General features: G+C 43.7%; 1 long non-coding RNA gene across 1 annotated transcript; it reads right to left on the bottom strand.

Moving 5' to 3' along the window:
* Positions 1 to 1,126: 1,126 nt before the first annotated feature.
* LOC126281279 (uncharacterized) lies at positions 1,127 to 21,981 on the bottom strand. The gene is made up of 3 exons (XR_007551243.1): positions 21,866 to 21,981; positions 11,391 to 11,502; positions 1,127 to 1,237 (listed from the first exon to the last, which is right to left on the bottom strand). It is a non-coding gene; the product is annotated as an uncharacterized LOC126281279 (long non-coding RNA).
* Between the last annotated feature and the right edge of the window lie 1,407 nt (positions 21,982 to 23,388).

The following is a 23,388-nucleotide window of genomic DNA, read 5'->3' on the forward strand; positions in this document are numbered from 1 at the left end:
TCCCGATATGTGAATGAAATATGCGTTATAATTGTTCTGTAATAATATTTAAATAGTTGTGCCACTGACGAATGATTCAGAATATTATTTAAATGCATCACAATGAGCTTCTTCAAGATACAAGCTATGGCTAATTAACTTAAGTTGTTAATCTATTTTGTCTGTTGAAAACAAACAGTAACAGATTAATTCCAATTTGTATTTTGCACTCTCTATTTATAGATATAATCTATTCGTTTGCTAGTTATAGATTTGTCAGTTTTTGTGCTCTATTTTCTCTCTTGACAGCATGGATGACAGTGGATCAGTGATATTACATGTCTACATAATTACCACTAGAAGTAGGTGATGTGTGGAAATACGTTAATGTTTTGATTTTTTACTTAGGTTTGGTTCTGAATATGTTTATAACTGAAATATTATCTGGTTTGTGTTAAGATTATTATATTTTATTTTAATTTTTTATTTTTACGTAACAATTTTGTAATAGTATATGATCTATGATGTTTTCTGGATGGCATACCTTCGTTGTATGGTGTTTCTGCTGTTACCATGGATGTGTTTGAGTATCTATGGTTTGTTTATTTTATCTCTTTAGTTGCTTTATAATATCAATAAAGTTTTCAGTGTGCTCTCTGTGCTTGAGGTCGGTTTGTTCTTAAAGTAAATTTAGAAGATTATTGTGTGCATGTGAATGTATCTCCGTTTCTTCAAGGACAGTCATGGAAAATGGAAATGAGTGTTTGGCATCACTGGCCGGGAGGCCCGTTACGGGGCAGGTCCGGCCGCCTTGGTGCAGGTCATATTACATTCGATGCCACATTGGGCGACCTGCGCGCTGGACGGAAGGCAACACAACGCCCAATCCCTTAGAGGAGAAAATCCCCAACCCAGCTGGGAATCGAACACGGGCCCATAGGACGGCAATCCGTCACGCTATTAGGGCGGACAAGAATAGTATGGCTGCACCCATTTGCGAAAATTTTTACAGGTGGAAAAGAAATTCCAGTAGTCATTGGTCCCAGTTCTAGTACTGTATCTACTATCGTAGAAGTGTACTTTTAAATTATCAAAGAATTAGTGTGCTTTTTTATATGTCTATGCGAGATAAATAAGCGGAGACAGCGTTGTTACATTTCAAAAACTTTATTTTTCTTAAACATAGGCAATGCAAGGTTTTTAATCATAGCAGAGATGGTCATCATCCTTGTCGAAGGCAACAACCATGTCGTTACACCTGGAACAAGGAACAAAGAAACATTCATGGATAAAAGTATTATTTCTAGGCACAAGTGTTGAAAATATAAATAAAGTGGAATTTAGTCCTGAATGTTCCATGTGTAATTCAACATTAAAAATAAGGAGCCATTTTTACCACTGCATGAAGGAATTCGAAAATGAAGCAATCTGCTTCGACAATGCACTCATGATAGTATCTTTGGCTTGACATTTATGAATACTCATACATGTGTACCGTTGCAAACATTACTTCTAGTCAAAGACTGTGAACACTTATGGACTGAACATACTGCCTCCAAAAGTGACGTTGGAGCTGTGGTCTGTCCGCAAGTGCACGGCTGATTTTGAACTACTGCAGATAGACATCGTTCAGAAGTTCTGTGAATTTTGTACATCCTTCTCATAGTCAACAATTTTCATTAGATGTCTGGAATGAACTAGGCTTAAAAGCTTTGGAGAGAGAAATGCAAGGTCACTTAGCTTGTTTTCGATTAGTGTCACAGCTCAGATGTAGTTTCTCTTTGTTGTAAGTTATTAAAGGAAGACCTATCGCTACATTTAAGCTCTGCACTGCACTCGTCAGTACAGCCGAATCTCTAGTTTAATAAATTGTGCACTGGTGGCATTGCGAGGTAGCTTCCTAACCCGCCAAAGTGAGCGTCCTTGAAAAACATCGAATTCTGAACTATGAAATGCAGCAAATTAATGAAATATTTTTAAGAACGGAAGTCTTACATTTTCATCTGCTGCTATCTGTTTTATTCTTTTGTTTTTTTAGTTATTTCGCTTGGGTTTATTGAAGTCTATTACAACCGTTTGGTACAAATACTAAATTATGTATACAGAGCAATCGTAGTATAAATAATTTCAACAATGAATTTAAATTATTTTAGAATTCCCACATAGTGACTATTTGTAGCCAAGGAATCTTGTCATACCAACTATAGACGAAATAGAGTATAAACAGTTGACCAGGTGAGAGTACGACTCGCGTTCTGTGGGTTCTGTAGAAAGTTAATTATGTACATAGTCAGTTCATTCACACAGGAAATCAATAATCTCGACGATTTTTGCCTGTTACCAACACCGATACTGGCAAGTTATCGGTCCGTAAAGTTCGAAGACTTTCGAGACTGTTTTAATTTTAAGTTTGAAGTAGAATAAGACACTTTTTCGGTTTATATAATTACAAATTAACATTCTCTCGATTTTTTCGCTTTACTTATCCTGCTTCTTACCAACTTTCGTGATTCTAGGTCAGCGGCAAGAACCCTACAGGTTTTGGTAAGTGAGTTTGCGAGCATCAAAATGTGCTACATAGATTGCCGTATGTTTTGACTGCATTGACCTAGAAGCTTACATGTATTAGATCACCAAGGAAATATAGACCTTAGTATTTGACATGAATTTCAACTTGATACGTCAACCCTTTCCTGAGTAAAAGGGGTCTGAATAGACAGACCGGTGGATAGACACAAACACGACAAACTATTTTTGTGCAATATTTGTTTTTATGGTTTTAGGGCGCACAGCTACAGTGGTCATTAACGCCCAGACTAAGTTATGAATGCACTGCGAGGCACTAGGTTAAAACAGCAACTAAAAAGGACAACACTATAAAAGGCACATTAATAGGCAAGGGAGTAAAAGAAAACAACATAATCAAATGTACTTAGACGGGTTTGTCAAGAGGATAAAACGAAGAACGCTCCTGGGTCATCCGCTAAAATTTCATCCAGAGTACATGGCAGGCCAATATCAATGCGCAGTGTATTAAAATTCGGACAGGACTTTAAAATGTGTCATACTGTCAGCAATTGCCCACATGGGCAGAACGGCGCCGGCGCATCTGTCAGCAGATGGCGGTGGCTGAACCGGCAATGTCCAATCCGTAACCGGGACAAAACGACCTCCTCCCGCCGAGAAGGGCGTGAAGAGGTCGCCCGAGCCGTGGGGAGAGGTTTCAAGGCCCGAAGCTTGTTTTCAGTAAGTGTAGACCAATCGGCATGCCACAGCGATAAAATGCGCTGACAAATGACCCTGCTAAAATCAGATGAAGGCACACAACAAGAAGCTGTCCGAGGCTGGAGGACCGCAGCCTTGGCCGCGGCATCTGCAGCTTCGTTCCCAGGGATACCGACATGGCCAGGAACCGACATAAAGGTAACCGGAGAACCGTCGTCCACCAGATACTGAAGAGAGTGTTGGATCCTGTGCACGAATGGGTGAACCGGATACGGATCACTGAGGCTCTGGATGGCGCTCAGGGAATCAGAGCAAATGACATAAGCAGAATATCGGTGGGGGCGGATGTAAAGAACAGCCTGATAGAGGGCAAATAGCTCAGCTGCAAAGACCGAACACTGGCCATGGAGCCGGTATTTGAAACTGTGTGCCCCGACAATAAAAGAACACCCGACACCGTCTTTGGTCTTTGAGCCATCTGAGTAAATGAAGATCGTATTAATGAACTTTGAACGAAGTTCGACAAACCTAGAGCGATATACCGAAGCTGGGGTAACCTCCTATGGAAGCGAGCTTAGGTCAAGGTGAACGTGAACCTGAGCTTGGAGCCAAGGTGGCGTTTGGCTCTCGCTCACTCTAAAGGTTGCAGGGAGTGGAAAATCAAGTTTCTGAAGGAGGCGACGAAAGCGAACTCCAGGAGGTTGCAGGGCAGATACATACAACCCGTACTGACGGCCGAGAGAGTCATCAAAAAACGAACGATAAGGCGGGTGGTCGGGCGTTGACAATAGCCGACAGGCATACCGAGAAAGCAGTATATCGCGCCGTTAGGTTAGTGGCAATTCACCGGCTTCAGGATGAAGACTCTCGACGGGACTAGTAAAGAACGCTCCAATCGCAAGACGTAACCCCCGATGTTGTATAGAGTTGAGGCGGCGTAAGATGGACGGCGGTGCAGAGGAGTATACAAAGCTCCCATAATCCAGCTTTGAGCGGACGATCGACCGATATAGGTGAAGTAGGACGGTCCGATCCGCTCCCCACGACGTACTGCTGAGAACACAGAGGACATTTAGAGAACGAGTACAAAGTGTAGCCAAATATGACACATGTGGAGACCAGCTATGTTTCCTGTCAAACGTAAGACCTAAAAATTTTGTTGTCTCCACGGATGGGAGAGCAACGGAACCGAAATGTAAGTACGGTGGGAGAAACTCTTTGTAGCGCCAGGAGTTAATACAGACCGTCTTCTCGGCAGAAAAACGGAAGCCATTGGCGACACTCCAGGAGTAAAGACGGTCAAGACAATGCTGAAGACAGCGCTCCAGGAAACATGTGCGCTGCGCGCTGCAATAGATGGTAAAATCGTCCACGAAAAGGGAGCCTGATACATCAGTGGAAGGCAATCCATTATTGGATTGATCGCTATGGCGAAGACAGCGACGCTCAAAACTGAGCCCCGTGGTACCCCATTCTACTGGCGAAAGGCATCGGACAGGACAGAACCCACACGTACCCTCAATTTTCGATCCATTAAAAATGCACGAATAAAAGGAGGGAGGCGACCGCGAAGGCCCCATGTATGCATAGTACGGAGAATGCCCGCCCTCCAACAGGTGTCGTAAGCATTCTCCATATCAAAGAACACAGCCAATGTCTGGCGCGTCCGCAAAAAGTTATTCATAATGAAGGTCGACAGGGTAACCAGATGGCCAACAGCAGAGCGGCGTCTACGAAATCCACATTGTACATTGGTAAGTAGGCGTCGAGAATCGAGCAGCCAAACCAAATGAGAGTTAACCATTCGTTCCATCACCTTACAGACACAGTTGGTAAGGGAAATGGGTCGATAACTGGAAGGCACGCGCTTGTCCTTCCCCGACTTAGGAATCTAGCATGTGGGAACATGACCCTCAGTCCAGATGCGATTATAAGTACGAAGGAGAAAACCTTTACCCACAGGAGAAAGGTTCTTCAGCATCTGAATACGAATAGAATCAGGCCTCAGAGCGGAAGACAGTGACCGGGCAACTGTACTTTCGAGTTCCCGCATGGTGAATGAGGCATTATAACTTTCATGATTCGAGGAGCGGAAGTTAGGTGGCCTTGCCTCCTCTGCCATTTTTCGGGGGAGGAAGGCAGAGTGAAAAAGAGCGGACCTCGAAACCTCTGCGAAAGACCAGCCGAAGGCATTGGAGACATCCTCAGTTGCCACAAGGACGTCATTCGCAACTGTCAAGCCAGGAACTGGTGAGTAGACCTTAGTGCCAGATAACCAACTCAGGCTACCCCAGACAACAGAAGAAGGAGTAAAACTGTCGAAGGAGCTTGTGAAACAGCGCAGCTGGCTTTATTGCTTTCTTTAATAACACGACGACACTACGCACGTAATCGTTTATAATTAATACAATTCGCCATCGTATGGTGGCGTTTAAAGGTGCGTAAAGCACGTCGACGAGCACGTATAGCGTCTCTACATGCTGGGGTCCACCAGGGGACCGGTAAGCGACGTGGAGAAGAAGTAGTATGAGGGATGGAATATTCAGCAGCACTGAGAATGACTTCCGTGAAGTGTGCGACCTGGCTTATCGCAGCTTGCGAAATTTTTATCCCGAAATGTCGCCCTGGAAGATAAGAGCCTCCAATCTGCTTTGGAGATGTCCCAACTAGTTGAGCATGGAGATGGGGTATGATGCAGAAGATGGATAACACAAGGGAAGTGTTCGTTCGAATACGTATCAGAAAGAGCGTATCACTCAAACCGACGTACAAGTCGGGTAATATATATAGAGAGGTCTCAATGGGAATAGGTGTGAGTTGTGTCCGAAAGAAAAGTAGGGGCGCCAGTATTGAGACAGACAAGATCGAGGTGGTTGAGAAGGTCTGCTAACAGGGAGCCTCTCGAGCAGGATGCTGGAGAGCCCCAGAGGGGATGGTGGGCATCGAAGTCTTCAGTCAACAAAAACGGTGCAGGTAGCTGAGCAATAATTTGCATCATGTCTGCCCTGGTAACGGCAGACGACGATGGAGTGTAAACAGTACAAGTGGAAAATGTGAAAGTGGGGAGAGTAATCCGGACGGCAATTGCCTGCAGATCGGTTTGAAATGTGATGGGATCGTAGCAGATATCATCCCGGACCAGCAACATAACCCCTCCATGAGCCGGAATACCTGGAACAGGGGGTAGGTCAAAACGCACAGAGGTGTAGTGTGCCAAGTCAATACGATCGCATGGGCGTAGCTTCGTTTCCTGGAGAGCTACTACGAGCGGACAGTGCAAGCGTAGCAGCAACTTTAAGTCCTCTCGGTTGGAGCGAATGCCGCGAGAATATTCCAATGAAGAAGTGCCATCGTGAGAAGAAAAAGAAAAAGAGAGAAGCAATAAGGGGTCACCTCGAAGGCCACTGAGGGCCTGGCTTCGAACGAGCACTGCTGCCCGCTATCAGTAGCCGGAGAGTAATCGTCCGTTTTTTCAATAGGTTCGTCGGCAACAATGTTAAGATGGTCGGGAGGGGGAGCTTCCTCCGCCGGTGAATGGCCAGATGTTCGGCTACCAGCGGTGCGGCCAGGCGAAACGGATGACGGCCTGGGGCGACAACCGCTGGGTGGCGCAGGAGAAGAACCGCGCCGTGGCGGAGAAGGAGAACTTTACTTCCTATGAGCCTTCTTGGAAGGTCGTTTAGTCGAAGTACTGGTCGCTGGCTGGGAGTTCGGGGTACGTAAGAAGTCTTCACGGGACGGTTCCTTCTGGAAGGCCCATGCATCTGACTTCTGGGTATTAGTCTTGGCAGAAGCTGAGGAAGATGCTTGTGTCTTAGGAGTGACGGGGGGAAAAGGAGACGTTGACCGGGCATTCTTAGCACTGGCTGAACGGACGACAGTAGTTCTGAAGGTCAGATCGCATGTCTGCGTCGCCACTTCCGAGGAGAGGCGAGGACAGTACTGTATTTCCCCGCTGGGAGCAGTGTAGGCCTCCTACTAGCAAAAAGCTTGTTAGCAGCCGAGCTGGACACTTTCTCTTTGACCCGAATTTCCTGTACACAGCGTTAATCCTTGTAGATTGGACAGTCGCCGGAGGACCCTGCATGGTCAGCCTGACAGTTCACTCAACGAGGAGACGGAGGTGGACAGTCACCCTCATGGGCATCCCTGCCACCAGTGACGCAATTAGACGCATTAGAACAAGACTGGCGGGTGTGGTTAAAACGCTGACACTGGTAGCAGCGCGTAGGTGTCGGGACATAGGGGCGAACAGAAATAACCTCATAGCCCGCTTTGATGCGCGATGGCAGCTGAACACTATCAGAGGCCAAGAAAAGTGTCCGGGTCGGTACAAGGTCATTGTCGACCTTTTTCATGACCCTATGGACAGCCGTCACGCCCTGCTCAGCGAGGAAAGACAACCTCCTCGTCAGTCAATCCGTCGAGTAATCTAGTAAATACCACACCACATGACGAACTCGAAGTGTGGTGAACCTCCACCCGGACAGGGAATGTGTACAGGGAATGTGGCCCGAAGGAGTTTTTGTGCCTAAAAGGCGCTCTCAGTTTCCAACAACAGGGTACCGTTACACATCCTGGTACAAGACTTGACAGGTCCGGCTATGGCATCTACGCCCTTCTGAATAACGAAATGGTTGACAGATGAAAAATCCTTTCCGTCCTCAGATCTAGAAACTACGAGGAACTTTGGGACAGGCGGTAGTACTTTTGTCACTGGTGGCTGGTCAAGTTTCCGTTTTTGGGCAGAAGTTGAGAGAGAAGAAGAGAAATCCATTGCAGAGGAATCCCCCATGATTGCCAGCGTCTCCGATGGCGCGCTCCTTCCTTGTGGGGACCCTATCAGAGGGCGCTCCCGCCTTAGGTGAATGTTGACACCTCATGTCACTCCTCCCGAGAAACGGTCGGAGGGACCAATCGGCATGGTCGGAAGGTGTCAGCTCGGGCAATCACCCCTCACTGGGCCTGGCCTTTACCAGGGGGTACGTGCGTGCCTTACTTGTCTACCCAGGGCGGGGAATTACGCTCTACCCCGTCACCGGCTACGCCTGTGAACGAGTGGGTAGGCCTTCAGGCACGCACAGGGAGGAAAGAAGAATAGGAAAAAATGGGAGAGAGGGAGAGAAAGGACAGACTGTCTCAAACGTCGATGCGGAGATCATAGGGTGGACAAGAAGGCAAGGAGAAGAAGGCAAGGTAAAAAGTAAGGAGAACAGTGGGGGATGGAGAAGGACAAAGATAGGAAACAAACACAGGAAGGAAGAAACCAGAATAAGCGAAAAACCAAAATGACCACAAATATAAGTCGTTGAACCGTCCGTCTCCGGACGCAGGCACAAACTACCCCCTTGAGGGGGAGGGACTCCTTTTAGTCGCCTCTTGCGACAGGCAGGAATACCTCGGACCTATTCTTACCCCGGACCCGCAGGGGGCATTTTTGTGCAATATAATAAATTCACAATTCTCGGATTTTCACTTTACTCGTATTGGGAAACCTTGTTTCTTTCCAAATTTCATGATTCTAGGCCAAACGTAACTAGCTATAAGTTTTGCTGAGTGCGTTTTCGAATAACAAAATATGACATAAACGATTTCATTGACTTAGAAGCTTCAATGTTTCATATTCCCAAGGGGACATAGTTTTCAGTCTTTGATACAAATTTCAACTGAATATGTTTTACTGTTCCTGAGAAAAAGGTGTCTTAACAGAAGGACGGATAGACAGAGCGATATAAAAAATGCGCCGTGCGGTTCTAGGCGCTACAGTCTGGAACCGAGCGACGGCTACGGCCGCAGGTTCGAATCCTGCCTCAGGCATGGATGTGTGTGATGTCCTTAGGTTAGTTAGGTTTAATTAGTTCTAAGTTCTAGGCGATCTAGGCGACTGATGACCTCAGAAGTTAAGTCGCATAGTGCTCAGAGCCATTTGAACCATTTGATATAGAAAATGCAATATTTTTTCGTATAATGTAATAGAGAACTAACACTTTTCGGATTTTTTTCCTTTATTTGTGCTGCGAAACCTTGTTTCTTGCCAAATTTCATGATTCTGGGTCAACGGGAAGTACCCTACTGGTTTTGATGAGTAAGTTTGTTAGTCTCAAAATAAGTGACATAAATGACCGTATCTTTTGATTGTACTGACTTGGAAACTTAAGATTTTTTTACAACACAAAGGGCCCATACACGTTAGTACGTGCATAAATTTCTACGTGTTACATTGATCCGTTTCTGAGGAGAAAATGGGTTTTTAACACTCGGACAGACAGCAGCCACACAGAAACAACGAAGTGGTCCCATAAGGGTTCCTTTTTAACCGATTGAGGTATGGAATCGTAAAAGTAGAACTCAACAGTGATTGGAGATGAGAGTGTTCATGCAAGCACAGACAGAACATTGAATTTCAAATACGGGCTACAGTCTCGTGGAAAAAAAGGACTTTGTATATTTGCGTATCTTCGTGGCACAAAAACACAGGAGCCCCTGTTGTAAGTGCCACTCTCAATTTCGCAAAGATTTGCAGTAAACGGTTTTGCTATGCTTCGAAGAAACTTCAGGATAACATCAAGTGATTTACACTCCTTTCTTCGGACAGTCCTAAACAGGTTGTCTTCGGTGCCTATCAGATGTAAGTGGGAACGAGTTCGACTGTAGTTTGTGAGCCTCAATCTTCGTTCGTTTTACTGGAAATGATTTACTAATCATGATGTCTAAAGTAAGCGAGTACAGCAAAATTTAAAACAATTATCTGGTCTCTAAGCCAAATCAAATTTCGGATGAATGCAAGTCCTATCTACTATAGGACTGTGACCAGTAAATCTTTGGGGTGTTCAAACCAACCTTCGGATTGAGTACAGTGTTTTCTTACGTCACAGTGAAAGCATCATACTGGTATCCGTGACATAGGTACCAATACTTCGGATTCCCATTGGGGCTACTTCAAAACAAACACAATGGCTTGGAGATCTGTGTAATCGCGTGGTAATGATGCATAATGGTGTACGTAAATATTATCTGCACATGAAATCTGCCCAGCATATGTGTACATTCAACAGATCGACTAGATTAAACTCCCACATTAACTAATTTACCGTATCCAGCACTTGTCTCACAACTGTAGTATTACAGTGACAAAAATTGCCCCCACGATTTGAGCTCTTGAATGCACTGTAGATAGTATTTCCAGCAAACAAAGCGGCTGTCGAAGGAGAGCCTTGTCACACTTAACTATGAAAAGTAACTATTCGTTCCTTGGCGAATTTCTCTTTGCAGTCACAGCAGCAACAGTTATATGTGTAAAAACAAAGTTAATATTAAAGTTTAAGTCTTGTCTTCAAATGTAAACAATGTTACAGTGAAGTCACGTGACAATTCCGGTTTAATACTGGCGCGCTGTGATTACTAGACATAATCCGAAATTTGAACTGACTTGTAGAAAACACACACACACATATAATATATATATATATCTATCTTGCAGTACGAGTTAATTCCTTGGCCTCATTTTGCCTGTAACGTCTCTTGGCAGCCCTAGGCAATTTCAGCTCTGTTTATTTAGCTCCCCCTTTACGTACATGGCTGTACGCATACCAACTCCTGAGGTATTTCTGTTCGATGTCACTGGCAATAAGGTATGATTTACAGCATAGCTGTTTGATACGTGGATGACTTCGTTTCATTCGTTTCATCGGAACATTCCTCTCAACTCTCATTCTTCCTTCGAGGACGTATACCTTCCTTATAACCCTTTCCAAGCTTTCACTGTAAGCCGATTCAGTGACGTAAGAAAAGACTGCGCTCTACTCGAAGGTTGGTTTTGACATCATAGTGATTACTAGACATAAGCCTATAGTAGCAATGCTCTTGCCTTCCTCCGAAATTTGAACTGACTTACAGATCAGATAGTTACGCCAAATTTTTGTGTATTTGCTTATTCTAGACATCACGCTGTAGGTCTTGCAGTACGGGTTAATTCCTTGCCCTCATCTTGCCTGGAACGTCTCTTGGCAGCCCTAAGCAATTTCAGCTCTGTTTACTTAACTCCCCATTTACGTACATGGCCGTCTTTCATTCGCCTATCTCGAGCCAGGTTGTGTCATTGTTTCGTTTCTTTAGAATTCTTTTTTATAGACTGTCAAGAGATGTCGACGGTGTGACAAAAGCTGATGAGTTAGATCGATGCTTACCCATTTCTGCGTGCAGCGCCAACAGCCTACTTGATACCTGACGAATCCTTGCTGCCACACGGACACTTCGTACAATTGCAGGAAGAGCTACATTTACAGTTGCCAGTACAAGCTGAAACACAAACAAAGAATCTGCGTGTAGTTGTGCAGTTGATCTATATGTCAACATACTTCTACTCTATTTTTAAGTGTTACATATAAAATCCCCCATAAACCATGGACCTTACCGTTGGTGGGGAGGCTTGCGTGCTTCAAAGATAACAGACAGCCGTACTGTAAGTGCAACCACAACGGAGGGGTATCTGTTGAGAGGCCAGACAAACGTGTCGTTCCTTTTCAGTAGTTGCAGGGGCAACAGTCTGAATGATTGACTGATCTGGCCATGTAACACTAACCAAAACGGCATTGCTGTGCTGGTACTGCGAACGGCTAAAAGCAAGGGGAAGCATACAGCTTTACTGTATGGTTAAATGATGATGGCGTCCTCTAACAAAAAATATTCCGGAGGTAAAATAGTCCTCCATTCGAATCTCCGGACGGGAACTACTCAAGAGGACGCCGTTATCAGAAGAAAGAAAACTGGCGTTCTACAGGTCGGACCGTGGAATGTCAGATCCCTTAATCGGGCAGGTAGGTTAGGAAATCTAAATAAGAAATGGATAGGTTAAAGTTAGACATAGTGGGGATTAGTGAAGTTCAGTGGCAGGAGGAACAAGATTTCTGGTCAGGTGAAGACAGGGTTATAAATACGAAATCAAATAGGGGTAATGCAGGAGTAGGTTTAATAATGAAAAAAAAAATAGGAATGCAGGTAAGCTAATACAAACAGTATAGTGAAAGCATTATTGTGGCCAAGATAGATACGAAGCCCACACCTGCCACAGTAGCACAAGTATATATGCCAACTAGCTCCGCAGATGACGAAGAAATTGATGAAATGTATGATGAGATAAAAGAAATTATTCAGATAGTGAAGGGAGACGAAAATTTAATAGTCATGGGTGACTGGAATTCGATAGTAGGAAAAGGAATAGAAGGAACCATAGTAAGCGAATATGGAATGGGGGTAATGAATGAAAGAGGAATCCGCCTGGTAGAATTTTGCACAGAGCATAACTTAATCATAGCTAACACTTGGTTCAAGAGTCATGAAAGAAGGTTGTATACATGGAAGAAGCCTGGAGATACTAGAAGCTTTCAGATAGATTGTATAATGGTAAGACAGAGATTTAGGAACCAGGTTTTAAATTATCAGACATTACCAGGGTCTCTGACCACAATCTATTGGTTATGAATTGTAGATTAAAACTAAATAAACATCAAAAAGGTGGAAATTTAAGGAGATGGGACCTGGATAAACTGACACAACCAGAGTTTGCACAGAGTTTCAGGGAGAGCATTAGGGAACGATTGACAAGAATGGGGGAATGAAATACAATGAAAGAAGAATGGGTAGCTTTCAGAGATGAAATAGTGAAGGCAGCAGAGGATCAAGTAGGTAAAAAGACGAGGGCTAATAGAAATTCTTGAGTAACAGAACAGATATTGAATTTAATTGATGAAAGGAGAAAATACAAAAATGCAGTAAATGAAGCAGGCAAGAAGGAATACAAACGTGTCAAAAATGAGGTCGACGGGAAGTGCAAAATGCAGGTGTTGACAGATGTAAAAATTACTGAACTATCAGTTTAATAAGCCTCGGCTGCAAAACAATAACACGAATTCTTTACAGACAAATGGAAAAACTGGTAGAAGCCGACCTTGGGGAAGATCAGTTTGGATTCCGTAGAAGTGTTGGAACACGTGAGGCAATAATGACCTTACGACTTATCTTAGAAAATAGATTAAGGAAATGCAAACCTACGTTTCTAACATTTGTAGATTTAGAGAAGGCTTTTGCCAATGTCGATTGGAATAATCTCTTTCAAATTCTGTAGGTGGTAGGGGTAAAATACAGGGAGCGAAAGGCTATTTACAATTTGTACAGAAACCAGATGGCAGTTATAAGAGTTGAGGGGCATGAAAAGGAAGCAGCGGTTGGGAAGGGAGTGAGACAGGGTTGTAGCCTCTCCCCGATGTTGTTCAGTCTGTGTATTGAGCAAGCAGTGAAGGAAACAAAAGAAAAATTCGGAGTAGGAATTAAAATCGATAGAGAAGAAATTAAAACTTTGAGGTTCGCCAGTGACAATGTAATTCTGTCAGAAACAGCAAAGGACCTGGAAGAGCAGGTGAACGGAATGGACAGTGTCTTGAAAGGAGGATATAAAAGGAATATCAACAAAAGCAAAACGAGGATAATGGAATGTAGTAGGATTGAGTCGGGTGATGCCGAGGGAATTAGATTAGGAAATGAGACACTTAAAGTAGTAAATGGGTTTTGCTATTTGGGGAGCAAAATAACTGATGATGGTCGAAGTTGAGCGGATATAAAATGTAGACTGGCAATGGCAAGGAAAGTGTTACTGAAGAAGAGAAATTTGTTAACATCGAGTATATATTTAAGTGTCAGGAAGTAGTTTCTGAAAGTATTTGTATGGAGTTAGCCATGTATGGAAGTGAAACGTGGACGATAAATAGTTTAGATAAGAAGAGAATATAGGCTTTCGAAATATGGTGCTACAGAAGAATGCTGAAGATTAGATGGGTAGATCACAACTAATGAGGAGGTACTGAATAGAATTGGGGAGAAGAGAAATTTTTGGCACAACTTGACTAGGAGAAGGGATTGCTTGGTGGCACATATTTTGAGGCATCAAGAGATCACCAATTTAATATTGGAGAGCAGCGTGGAGCGTAAAAATCGTAGAGGGAGACCAAGAGATGAATACACTAAGCAGTAGGTATTGGGAGATTAAGTAGCTTGCACGGTATAGAAGAGCTTGGAGAACTGCATCAAACCAGTCTCTGGACTGAAGACCACAACAACAACACCTTTAAGTCGAGTACCAAGGCACAGGCGTGCGTTAGTGAGCTCGGTTACGGCTGTGGGTGATTATACCACAGGACAGACCTGAGTAGAAGTATGCTTACAGTACCATATGCAGGACAAAAATAAGAGCAAATCATGCGGAACTGAGCTTTGCCGTTAACTTATCCACATGGTGGTGACACTTCAGTTTACTTTCCATCTGTATGTCGAGGATCTTCACACATGGATCCTCCTTCAGGGTGTGCCCATTAAATTCTGCTTCTGTTGTCTGTAATCATTTGTATTTGCTTAGACTTGCATAGTGAAATTCTGTACCACTATGGGTTAAGCAGGATGATGGGAACGAGTTATATAGTTATATAAGTTTTCTCCCATCCAACCTCAGTATCCAATTTCTCACTAGCAGATCTTTTTTCATATGAACATAATCACAACGGATATTAAGGAGATAACGATTGCAAATGTTCAATCCATTAATGAATGCACATTCACAAAATTGTTTGGCAAAATCTTTTCAGTAGTTGAACTACTACTCCGTTGCATTTGTTATGAGAGTACAGATGTATATTGAAGACTAAAATACAAAGACTAAGTTACCTGTAGAAAAACAGCTATCTTTTCAACGCATTTTTTCTTTTGCCTTCAATCCGTTTTTAACTTAATCTGATTCATTTGGATGCAAATGATCGTGACTAGCAATCCAACTGAATATGTAGATACCATGTTCACTCAAAAGTCACTATTTAAACCATGCGCCATTCCACTTTTGATCCTTTAAATTCATCTTATGATTCATCTTTTCTTACATTACCAACATGTCTCTTATGTAAATACATTCTTGCCCTAGTGTTGACAAAAACTGATGTGATAGTACATATATGTAACAATAAGCTATTTTTATCATACACTGAGGTGACAAAAAGTCGTGGGAGAGCGATAAGCATATATTTATGTATATAGATGGTGGTAGTATCGCGTACACAAGGTATAATAGGCAAATGCACTAGCGGAGCTGTCATTTGTACTCAGGTGATTCATGTGAAGATGTTTCTGACGTGATTATGGTTGCACGATGGGAATTAACAGACTTATATGATAGTTGGTGCTAGACACATGGGACATTCAGTTTCGGAAATCGTTAGGGAATTCAATATTCCGTGATCCACAGTGTCTAGAGTGTGCCGAGAACGAGAATACCAAGCTTCAGGCATTACCTCTCACAACGAACAACGGAGTTTCCAGCAGCCTTCACTTAACGACCGAGAGCAGCCGCATTCACGTAGAGTTGTCAGTGCTAAAAGAGAATCAAAACACAGTGAAATAATCACAGAAATCAATGTGGGACGAACGATGAAGGTATCTGTTAAGACAGTTCGGCGAAATTTGGCGTTAATGAACTATGGCAACAGACGACCGACGCGTGTGCTTTGCTAACAGCACGATATCGCCTGCAGCGCCTTTCCTGGACGCGTGGTGATATCGATAGAAACGTAGACGGCTGGAAAACTATGTCCTGGTCAGAGAACTCCCGATTTCTGTTGGTAAGGACAAATGGTAGGGTTCGAGTGTGGTGCACACCGCACGAAGCCATGGACCAAAGTTGTTAACAAGGCACTGTGCAAGCTGTGGTGGCTCCATAATGGTGTGGGCAATATCTTGATACAGCAAGAAGAAAAACCTGACAATGGATACGTAGTGTGTGAAATGGAAGACACGGATTCCGAAGTAGATGCCGTGTTTTTGATTTCCGCAAGGTTCAAACGGCTCTGTGCACTATGGGACTTAACATCTGAGGTCATAAGTCCTCTACAACTTAAAACTACTTAAACCTGACTAACCTAAGGACATAACACAGCCGTGCCGAGGCAGGATTCGAACCTGCGACTGTAGCGGTCGCACGGTTCCTGACTGAAGGGCCTAGAACCGCTCGGCCACACCGGCCGGCCTTCTGCAAGGCGTTTGATACGGTTCCCCACAGTCGTTTTAGAAACAAAGTAAGAGCATATGGGCTATCAGACCAATCGTGTGATTGGACTGAAGAGTTCCTAGATAACAGAACGCAGCATGTCATTCTCAATGGAGAGAAGCCTTCCGAAGTAAGAGTAACTTCAGGTGTGCCGCAGGGGCGTGTCGTAGGACCGTTGCTATTCACAATATATATAAATGACCTTGTGGATAACATCGGAAGTTCACTCAGGCTTTTTGCGGATGATGCTGTAGTATATCTAGAGGTTGTAACAATTGAAAATTGTCCCCAGAATGAGATTTTCACTCTGCAGCGGAGTATGCGCTAATATAAAACTTCCTGCCAGATTAAAACTGTGTGCCGGACTGAGACTCGAACTCGGGACCTTTCGCGGGCAAGTGCTCTGCCAACTAAGCTACCCAAGCAGAAGTAAAGCTGTGAGGACGGGGCGTGAGTCGTGCTTGGGTAGCTCAGTTGGCAGAGCACTTGCCCGCAAAAGCACAGAGTTTTAATCTGCCAAGAAGTTTCAATGGAAAATTGTACTGAAATGCAAGAGGATCTGCAACGAATTCATGCATGGTGCAGGGAATGACAATTGAATCTCAATGTAGACAAGCGTAATGTGCTGCGAATACACAGAAAGAAAGATCCTTTATCATTTAGCTACAATATAGCAGGTCAGCAACTGTAAGCAGTTAATTTCAATAATTATCTGGGAGTAGGCATTAGGAGTGACTTAAAATGGAATGACCATATAAACTTAATCGTCGGTAAAGCAGATGCCAGACAGATTCACTGGAAGAATCCTAAGGAAATGCAGTCCGGAAAAAAAAGGAAGTAGATCACAGTTCACTTGTTTGCCCACTGCTTGAATACTGCTCACCGGTGTGGGATCCTTACCAGATAGGGTTGATAGTAAAGATAGAGAAGATCCAACGGAGAGCAGCGCGCTTCGTTACAGGATCATTTAGTAATCGCGAAAGCGTGACGGAGATGATAGATAAACTCCAGTGGAAGACGCTCAGTAGCTCGGTACGGGCTTTTGTTGAAGTTTCGACAACATACCTTAACCGAGGAGTCAAGCAGTATATTGCTCCCTCCTACGTATATCTCGCGAAGAGATCATGAGGATAAAATCAGAAAGATTAGAGCCCACACGAACCATACGAATAGAAGCGAGAACCGATAAGGTACTCAAGGTGCCCTCCACCACACACCGTCAGGTGGCTTGCGGAGTATGGATGTAGAGGTAGTTATAGATGTAGATGTAGAGTGGGCTGGGCCTCTAATCCAACTGAACCGATGATTGTTCGGCTACTTGGAGCCCAATGGCAGCCATCGATGGACATCATGTTCCCTAACGACGATAGTATTTTTATGGATGACACTGTCCCACGTCACCGAGCCACAGTTGTTCGCGACTGGTTTGGAGAACATTCTGGACGTTTCGAGCGAATGATTTGGTAACCAAGTTCGCCTGACGTGAATCCTGTCGGACATTTAAAGGACTTAATCGAGAGGTCAGTTCCTACATGAAATACTGCAGCAGCAACACTTTCGTAGTTTTGGATCGTTGTAGTGGCAACGACTAGTTGGGTCTATGCCACGTCGAATTGCTGCACTACGCGGACACAAGAAGGCCCAATACGATATTAAGAGGCATCCCATGACTTGTGCCACTTCAGTGTAGTACTATCCAAAGCTACCAAGCCATTTAAAAGGGGAAGTGTTGACACCGCAAGAGGAAAAAACCTGACAATGGATACATAGTCTGTAAATGGAAGAATGCACGAACACAAAACATTTTTTGACGGAACGTGGTACCCTCTTATACAGAGGGGTCCAAAAAATGTATCCACTGTTTAAAAGTCCATAACTTGCAAACTAATTGACGGAGTTGTCTAATTTTTGGTGAAAGTGCAGCTTAAAGTCCAACTTAAAGATATCTCTGTAGGTGTTCGAAATGGTCACCATTAACATCCACACACAAACGATGCTTCCGAACTGCAGCATGAACTACTGACTGCAACGTGTTCAGTTGGATTTTTGCACATGAATGTACGATGGATTCTCGAAGTTCATCCAATGTGCGTGGCTTTTGTCAATAAACAACGTCCTTTAGTGTTCCCCGCAGGTAAAATTCCAGAGGAGTAGATTTTCGTCAAGATACGCCCTAACACGATTTTGGTAGTGGGATGGGGCCCAACTTGTTGAAAGTAAACTCTTGTGACTCCATACAAGTCTCGGATGGCAGGTAAAATGGATGTCTGAAGTTTCTGAAGGTACACCTCATCGGTAACTGTGCCGTCAAAGAAGAATGGCCCAATAAAGCCCCGATAAGACAATCCACACCACACATCTACTCCTGGAAAATTCACGGCGTTGTCTACATGGACGTTCGGATTTTCGGCGGCCCAGTAGATGCAATTGTGGCGATTTACTGTCCCATTGAGTTTGAACTGTGTCTCATCAGACCACACAATCATCTCTGCAAACTCTTCATCGTTGCGCACCATGTCAGTAAACCACTTACAGTACTCCATTCTAGGATCTGGGTCGTCCTCGTTCATTGCGTGTAGCAATCGTGGGATGTAGTACTTCCACTTTGCTGACTTCAAAATTCGCCGAACATTTGAGCGACTCACTCCATTTTCACGGGCACACTGTCTCACAGACTTCTGTGGCGAGCGAGTAAATTGTTGTAACACACGACGGGAGTTAGCTGGACTTATTACTGTTACAGGTCGTCCAGATCGTTCTTTGTGTACATCTTTAACACAGCCTTCGGCTTCAAATTTGTCTCGAATACGACAAATCGTTAAACGTGTCGGTGGCTCTGTTTGATACTCATTTCGCCATTGCCGTCGTACCTCTTTATTGTTTTCATACTTAAAATAACACTTCATAACTGACTTCCTTTCATCGAATGTAAGCCTTGCGCCAGCCATGTTTACTCGAGTAACTAGGTGCAAACTAAGTACAAAACACTGACTATCTGGCGACTGTCATCTGACAAAACAAAACAACGCAATACAACGCTTCTACATCTACATCTACATTCATACTCCGCAAGCCACCCAATGGTGTGTGGCGGAGGGCACTTTACGTGCCACTGTCATTACCTCCCTTTTCTGTTCCAGTCGCGTATGGTTCGCGGGAAGAACGACTGTCTGAAAGCCTCCGTGCGCGCTCGAATCTCTCTAATTTTACGTTCGTGATCTCCACGGGAGGTATAAGTAGGGGGAAGCAGTATATTCGATACCTCATCCAGAAACGCACCCTCTCGAAACCTGGCGAGCAAGCTACACCGCGATGCAGAGCGCCTCTCTTGCAGAGTCTGTCACTTGAGTTTGCTAAACATCTCCGTAACGGTATCACGCTTACCAAATAACCCTGTGACCAAACGCGCCGCTCTTCTTTGGATCTTCTCTATCTCCTCCGTTAACCCGACCTGGTACGGATCCCACACTGATGGGCTATACTCAAGTATAGGTCGAACAAGTGTTTTGTAAGCCACCTCCTTTGTTGATGGACTACATTTTCTAAAGACTCTCCCAATGAATCTCAACCTGGCACCCGAATTACCAACAATTAATTTTATATGATAATTCCACTTCAAATCATTCCGCACCCATACTCCCAGATATTTAACAGAAGTAACTGCTACCAGTGTTTGTTCCGCTATCATATAATCATACAATAAAGGATCCTTCTTTCTATGTATTCGCAATACATTACATTTGTCTATGTTAAGGGTCAGTTGCCACTCCCTACACCAAGTACCTATCCGCTGCAGATCTTCCTGCATTTCGCTACAATTTTCTAATGCTGCAACTTCTCTGCATACTACAGCATCATCCGCGAAAAGCCGCATGGAACTTCCGACACTATCTACTTGTGTGGCGATTGCCGGAACTACAAACTATTACAGTACCAAAGATGAGACAACTCCGTCAATTATTTTGCCAGTTATGGGCTTTTAAACAGTGGATACATTTTTTTGGGCCCTCTGTACATTCATTTCAATCCATTTTGTGATGAATCGCTTTTGGGACAAAATCAGCGGTTATCAAACAACTTTACTATATTAACGCCGTGAGTACCGGCGCAATACTTGTCCATGTCCCTAGAATCAAGACAATTTCAGTTGTGTCCAAAGATTAACACCAGTTTAAGGCATTTTGTCTTTTTTAAGAAGCAGCTATAAACAGAACCCTGTCTGATAAAACATGGACAAATTATATTATTAAACATGACATCGTTTTCGACAAATTAAAAAAGTCATATATTCATATATGGAGAGAAAATGAGTTCATAAATACATAATTAAAATGCTGAATATCGTTTTTAAGTACAATAGCACTTTCTACGTCGATTTATACTGCAGTTTGGTATGAAATATTTTAAAACAGGCTTGCATATACAAATGCACACAGCACTGTTCGCACTAATAATATGTCTCCTTGCGAGATGCTTTCTCACTTTCTTTCTTTGATTTTGAAGAACAAACCTAACATATATGGGAGGCATATTCTTTGCTTTTGGGTGGTAAATATTGCAGGAAAAGTCTCTGTGTCAGTTAGCCTGCAGGTCCGTTTTGGGTTTTTGGAACAATCGGCAAGATTGACAGCGCAATCATTTATTGTCACTTTCTTGGTACGAAGTGAACCGTTTGACCAAAGTGCATTCGATACTCCTAGTAAGAACAAATGAAAAATCAATTTCCGCTACCAGTTTACAGCTCCGGTATGAACGCATTGTACTGTAGTCGTCTTCAAAGACACCCGTGGCGTCCAAATCATCTTCATTATCTAGGGTATCACTTAAGACTTAGGCGACATTCAGGGTACTTTGTTTGAGGGGATAGAGTAAAAATGCCTGGAACCAAAGATGTTACGAAAAGCTTCATTCTATTTCAGAAGACTATTCTACACGAGGTTCCCAAAATTCAGCAAATCGACAGTTTCTTATTCAGATAAAACACGGTGCACCATTTCTCTTACACAAAATACGAATAACGTTCTCTATCCACAGGCGATAACAATGACTCATAACGAACGAAAACAAGATGCATATTCACTCAATCTGTCCGTGAAACAAAATAACGGTATCAACATCGTGCATCGATAGTCAGGGGTGCAAAAACAAAGTGCAGCGCTTTTTAATCAACAATATATGTTGGCCCGTAGAACCTACGGGCTTGGCATTTTTGGAAGGGAGCGCGGCCCGTAGAATCTACGAGCTTGGCGCTGAGAGGGTTAAATGATCACACTTTCTAACGTATTGGATTTTTTACGTGCCCATATAGCCGTGTCAACAGTGGATAGTCAATTAGACGATATGAACGTAAGGATAACACAACACCCAGTCCACGAGAGGAGAAAATATCCGACCCAGCCGGGAAACGAACCCGGGCCAAGTCGGTTAGCAAAGCTAACGCGCTGACCACGCAGCTACCGAGGTGGACAGCTCACATATTTCGTTAAATACACAAGATTAAATATGAGTCTCGTGTGCATAAGGCTCAGTTTACACGTTCACAGCACACCGACAGTGTGATGGTTCAGGTAAGTGACTCACGTTCGGTAGTTCCGCAGCAACTGGCGCAGCACGACGGAGAAGGCATGTCTACTGGCTGGGAGCGACTCTAGTTATCTGCGACAGATCGATAATAGCGACTCTCGATGTCTCGATGATAGGCGCCGCCTTCAGTCTTGATATATCGCACAGCCCAGCTGTGGTGCCGTGTGCAGCCCAGCCTAACTGGTCGACACGTTACACGGCTGCACTCGATACCACTCTGACGTTTATCAATGATTCTGACACAACAGTGTTGAAGGGAAAAACTCTTTGTCACCACTACCATATCCACACCTAAAGATAGGTGCTTAATATTGCAATCTCATCGATATCTGAAGATGCAATGTTTAACTTAGCTTCTGACTTCAGGCTCAAGATCGAACGAGAGTGTACAATGGTCAAGGCACTGCAATTCCATTTGCGATGGGCGAGGTTGAAACCATTGGCGGGATGTGCAAATTGAGATTACGTGTCGTTTCATTACATCACTCAAGACTTAGGCGACATCTAGGGTGCTTTGTTTGAGTGGAAAAGTAAAAACGTCTGGGACCAAAGGTGTTACTAAAAGATTCATTCGATTTCAGAAGACTATTCTACACTAATGAAGATAGAAGCTTGGGGTAAATTTCAACTTCCGATCAGGATTACGAAGTTTTCATTTTCAAAAGAGCCATAAGATTTTATAAGGGTATATCTTTTACATGCATGTATGTTGAACGATTGGGTAACTTTTACAGTTTCGTTAAGATAAAAGTCTTGATTTGCCTTTCACAAATGTTTAATGTGCCCTCCACCGGAAGTATGACAAACATCCAGACGATAGTGCGTTGTTTCTCTTAGCATAGTATAATATTAATGCTGATAATGATGTTACGGTTCTGTGTCTCCTTTTGGTAGCTAGCGCAAGTTTAACTTAGAATTCTTCTCAATTACATTCGCTTTCTGACGATTTCTTGATGTTGTGTACTTGCTAATCAAGGCTGCTCTTTACCATGCACGGCTCTTTTACGATGCAGTTGGTGTGGAGACTGTAAGAGAGTTCTAAATACGTCCAACAGCTAAGAAAAATTATAGCTCAACATTCTCTCACAGAACTGTTGTATTTTAAGTCATCTTCAACTATCTAACAATACGCTGTAACGTATCTCGAATTTCCAAGTCATTACACCAATATGTATCTAAATGCACTCCTGGAAATGGAAAAAAGAACACATTGACACCGGTGTGTCAGACCCACCATACTTGCTCCGGACACTGCGAGAGGGCTGTACAAGCAATGATCACACGCACGGTACAGCGGACACGCCAGGAACCGCGGTGTTGGCCGTCGAATGGCGCTAGCTGCGCAGCATTTGTGCACCGCCGCCGTCAGTGTCAGCCAGTTTGCCGTGGCATACGGAGCTCCATCGCAGTCTTTAACACTGGTAGCATGCCGCGACAGCGTGGACGTGAACCGTATGTGCAGTTGACGGACTTTGAGCGAGGGCGTATAGTGGGCATGCGGGAGGCCGGGTGGACGTACC

This window comes from Schistocerca gregaria, chromosome 7 (genome assembly GCF_023897955.1).
Source record: "Schistocerca gregaria isolate iqSchGreg1 chromosome 7, iqSchGreg1.2, whole genome shotgun sequence".
Taxonomy (NCBI): Eukaryota; Metazoa; Arthropoda; class Insecta; order Orthoptera; family Acrididae; genus Schistocerca; species Schistocerca gregaria.